The sequence below is a fragment of the Nothobranchius furzeri genome, chromosome 13 (assembly GCF_043380555.1).
Source record: "Nothobranchius furzeri strain GRZ-AD chromosome 13, NfurGRZ-RIMD1, whole genome shotgun sequence".
Classification (NCBI taxonomy): domain Eukaryota; kingdom Metazoa; phylum Chordata; class Actinopteri; order Cyprinodontiformes; family Nothobranchiidae; genus Nothobranchius; species Nothobranchius furzeri.
This window is the reverse complement of record NC_091753.1, coordinates 66,918,394-66,923,225: the sequence shown is the minus strand read 5'-3', so window position 1 is coordinate 66,923,225 and position 4,832 is coordinate 66,918,394. Positions and strand designations below refer to the sequence as shown.

At 45.4% G+C, this 4,832-nt stretch overlaps 1 long non-coding RNA gene across 1 annotated transcript; it reads left to right on the top strand.

Annotated features, from left to right (window-relative positions):
* Positions 1–246: 246 nt before the first annotated feature.
* Positions 247–3,718, top strand: LOC139062443 (uncharacterized). Its single transcript, XR_011515982.1, has 3 exons — positions 247–1,261; positions 1,540–1,564; positions 1,676–3,718. It is a non-coding gene; the product is annotated as an uncharacterized lncRNA (long non-coding RNA).
* The last annotated feature ends 1,114 nt before the right edge of the window (positions 3,719–4,832 follow it).

Sequence of the window (4,832 nt, the reverse complement as noted above, 5' to 3'; positions counted from 1 at the left end):
AGTCAACATTTACCATTTTGTCTGACTGTTGGGACACTGAGCTGACCTGGGAAGAGAGAGTAGCCTGGACTGATCCAACCCCCTCCCTCACCCCTTCTGGTAAACTGACAATGTGGGCTGGACCAGACATCCCTACTGGCATACGAGGACGCAACCACACATCCCTTTCACTCACGTTCATAACTGGGATATATGTGCTGCCTCTAGCCACTGTTACCAAACTTTGTGACACCACTGCCCCCCCCCCCCCCCCCCCCCCCCGGGATGCCCCCTTTTGTTCCAAGTGGCTCTACGAACACGCCATATGGAGGGCCAAGCCTGGCTCGCGGGCACGTCGCTGGAACCAGCTTTACTGTGCCAGCCGGCACACATACTGGTTTGCGACCCCCTACTCGGACCAGACCCATCTTGGAGTCACTTTGTTGTACTGAAACCTCCTGACATTTTAGAAAAGCCACACGCCACACAGAAGCAGCCTGACTGAGTCCTGGTAGCTCAAATAGAGCAGCACCATGTTGCTTAAAAAGCTCATCATAACACTCCTTGATGACATTCATGCCCAATACCCCTGGCACTTTCAATTGGGAAGAATGGGGCGGGGGATCCTCAACCACCAGCACCCCTCTCCTAGGTACCACTTTACCTAAAACTTCTAGATCAGTTTCAAAATAACCAACATAAGGGATGCTCAGCCCATTGGCTGCATGAAGCTCCAACCAAGAACATGTCTGCAAGGCCCCTTGACAATGTTGGTTAAAAAAACTCTGTGTAACAGTGGTCACCATAGAACCAGTATCTAGAAGACACTGAAGTGGAACACCCCCCATTTGCACCAGAACTGTGGGACACTCTCCTACCAGTTTTGACACAGAACTTGTCACACTAGGAATCTTTGGACCAAATCCCCCTCCTTCTGCCCTGAGGCCCTGCAAAGCAGAAGGGGCTAGTTTCCCATCTGCTGGTGGGAGACCACCATCTCCTCTCTACCAGGCTGTGATGCAGTAGCCCTTTTTTGGCGACAGTTCCTGGCTATGTGACCAGGCTTCTGGCAACGTCGGCAGATAATCTGGGATGCTCGGTTTAGATGTTGGGACCCAGGAGGCCCTTGTAGCTGCAACAGACTTTGAGACAACAGGTTAATCTGTTCCTGCTGTTTTACCAGCATTTCCTTGATCTTTGACAGACCATCTGAGGCCCTTGGGACCGACTCTGAGGCAGATCTATTACTTTGGGAGTTCTGCACAGCACAAAAAGATGTCAGGTGGTTATTTCTACTTCTTACATCAGCTGGCGGACCCTCTTGTTCCCACTGTATAGCCTCTTTCCTTACGTCCAGCAATGTAAGAGTAGGGTTTCCCCGAACGAGCTTTTTTAACTCTCTACGTAAAGATGGCTCAAGCACATGTTCAGTAAATTGATCTCGTAAGAGCACAGCAGCATCAGACACAACACCAGGTGCATTTACAGTTATTTTCTCCATCAGACAGAAAAGAGCATGTGAAAACTCCTGTAATGATTCCCCCTCCTTTTGCTTTCTAGAAAAGAAATCTTCCTGCAGAGTCACGTAAGATTTTGAGCACCCATACAGTTCCTGTAAAATAGTCAAAATGCATTCAGGGTCTTCTCTTTCAGCCCGGGGCCTATATCTAATCTCCTCCTTTGCTTCCCCTTCAAGGTGATCATACACAAAGTAAGCCTGATCCAAAGGAGATAAATACCTTGCCCTCAGGCTTGCCCGGACCTCCTCTATCCAATCAGTCACTCCAATACCAACATTACCTCTAAAGACGGGACACTTTCGTTCCCTTGGAATGTAGAGAATCCGTTCTGTGGCTGATTCCCTTTCTGCATGACATGTGCCACCTGATGTAGATAGTTGTGAGTCTTGTTTATCCTCATTTGTCTCTCGCAGAAGTTGATTCTCCTCCTGCAGCCGTCGCAGCTTGCTCCGTAGCTCCTGTAGCTCAGCATCCATTGTGCCTTGATCCACCTTCCGTGAGGCTTGTGGCTCCACCCTAAACCTGCTACTGTTCCAGTTAAAGAAGAGAAAAAAAACGGAGGGAAAGGAAGAAAGAAAGAAAAAAAAACTTCAGAAAACTACTCCTACACCCGATCTATTCAGTAAACCAGCTGTTTTAAAGTATCTCCACAGCACATCTACTTTTTTTTTCAAAAAGTTGCCAACAACGCCAATTGTGACCTAGAGGGTTGGATGCTTAAGATCCTAAAACCGTAGGTGATAATAACCCTTGATGAAAACAGCAGAGGCTTATTCACAAGTTTAACAATTTTTATTTATAGATACAACACAGGAGATTTATTGAAGACAACCCAGGTCGGGATAAAAAGTAGACTAAAAACTCTAAAACACGGGAGGGAGGAGCGACGACAATGCTGGCCCTGGGACTACACACGCAACGCCATCTATTTCTATTTAAAAGCACAAAGCCGCTGTAGGGACCCGAGACAAGAGACAATAATATAAAGAAAAACACTCAGTGCTCCCTTTAACTAAAGCTCATACACACGTCACCCAGAAGTGAGTAAAACCCCCGACAAACCCCTACAGCGGATACGCTAAAAGAAACTAGCCTCCCAGAGACAGCACTGTGCTTAACGCTTAACCACCCGACTCAAACAAGTTTCCTTCCCCCTCTGGAGGAAAACGATTAATAACAGGATAAAACCGGTAAACGGTTTACTAAAAGAACTAGAAAAGATTTAATAAAATGAACTGGGAAAACAGTAGCAGGCTAAGGTCTGTGAACAAAACACGCATTGTTAGTCCTATTCTAACGAACCATAAAAATGCTGTGAATGTTATAAACCAGTACCTCATCGGCCGACCGCTTGCCAATGAAAATTCCGGCTGTTCACCCCTCAGTCCTGCTCACCCTTCGTAAAGAGGAACCAATTAAAAATATAACCGTTAACTAAACTAAAGCAAGGCCAGGTCACTCACCACTTAGCCGCACGCACGTCTGGACCCAAAGCGAAGCATTCAGCGTTTGCAGCTAGACCCCAGCTGCCCTAATTATAGCAGCCCTCTGATTACACACCTGGATCCCCTGTCAGCGGCATGACAGGTATAACCAGAATAACTTCCAGGAACTAAGGTGACCCGGTTACAATCGCTCCGTGGAAAGGCCTCAGTACAGCCTCGGTCTCTCCTGGAAACTTTATGGATTTTGAGTCTCTGTGCTTGTGAATTCTGTTTTGGATATTATTGGTGCAATTGTTGGACAAAATGACTTGCTGTGATATTAATTGCACTAATAGAGCGTCCAAGGAGTCTCCACTTCATTTTTTTCGGTAAGTTAAAATCTATATTTGTATTTTATGTCACTGCTGCCTTTAAACTAGCTGAGTTTACCGAAGTAGCTAGCTAACTATCAGTTTAACATGTAGCATGTACTGTTTAACCATGAAATTTAAATGTAAAATACGGTAAAATAATTAATAGGGCATATCTCGATGGGTAAAAGGGTAAAACCCAGTGCATTTAAGATAAAAATGGGATGAAATATGACCGCTTGGTGGGACACTTCTGTGTTCCATTGTTCCATCCGGTACTCCGCAGCGGTCAGGCCGGGCAGCCTGACCGATGCGGCGGCTAGCTTCTGCGCGGGCTGACCGCTCGTGTAGTTCTCGGACTCGGAGACAGATCTGACCGTGGGGGAAACCGGAGTACCTGGAGGAAACCCACGCTTGCATGGGGAGAACACGCAACTCCACGCAGAAAGGCCGCAGCCGAGTTTCAAACCTGCAACTTTCATGCTGCGAGGCAACAGTGCTAACAACTGTGCCACCATGCAGCCATTGATGCCCGAATGTTGTTCCTAACATCAGACACTGGTCCTCCATGTAGGTATCCACCATATAGATCAGGAGAGGGGCAGTTTCAGGAGTTCTGGTCTGCTTCTGGTCCAGCTGCTTCTTTAGGTGTTGCTATGATCGTCCATTAAGAGGTCTGTTTATAGGTTCATCATCCATTTTTGTCTGACGTTCCCTAATCCCAGCCTCTAATCCCATTCCAGCAGCTGTTTTCCTGGTTGAGACTGCAGGTGTTCTGTGGCAGTGAGTGAATCCTCACATTAAGGAGGTTAAATCATCCAGACTGGAGGCTCAGAGCATGTAAACACAAGGTGTTTCCACAGGGATGCTATAGATTTGTTAAGGGTTAATGTTCCTTAATCCCTTCAAAGGATTTGTCACAATCTAGACAGCCTCTCCAAAGTGTTGGGAAGGGAACGCCGTGATGTTTCCTTCACTCGGAGTCATATAGACAGCATGATGGTTTGTGTGATCCGCGCGGTTTCACTTACACCCCTTTAATGATCAGGCTGTTTTTATTATTTTTATCAGCTGATAGCAGTTAAAATTATGGTTAAAAAAAACTTTTATCTGTTTTTGATAACTTAATGCCCAGAAAGAGCATCTTCTCTAGACATTAAATATAACCCAAATGTTTTATTATGAGCAGATCTGATGAAGGTGTAGACAAGCAGTCTGCAAAGTTAAACTTGTTTAGAGTCCAAACTCTTACTAAAGCTTTTGAAAAGAAAAAATGGTTGAATTGTGAGAAATATCCACAGCAGGGGAGCGAGACCTCTGAAAAATGTATATTTTCTCTGAACTCATAGAATAATGTGAGGATTCTGGGAAAAGTTGGGATTCTGAGATTAAAACGTAAATCTTTCTAATCATAATTCTGGCAGTTTTTGTGTCCTTCTGCTGTGGAAAGTCGTGCAACATGAAGATACTGAGAAGATGCTTAAAACCTGTATTTTTATTCCATCCATAAATAAAATCATGAGCTATTTTTTTAATCC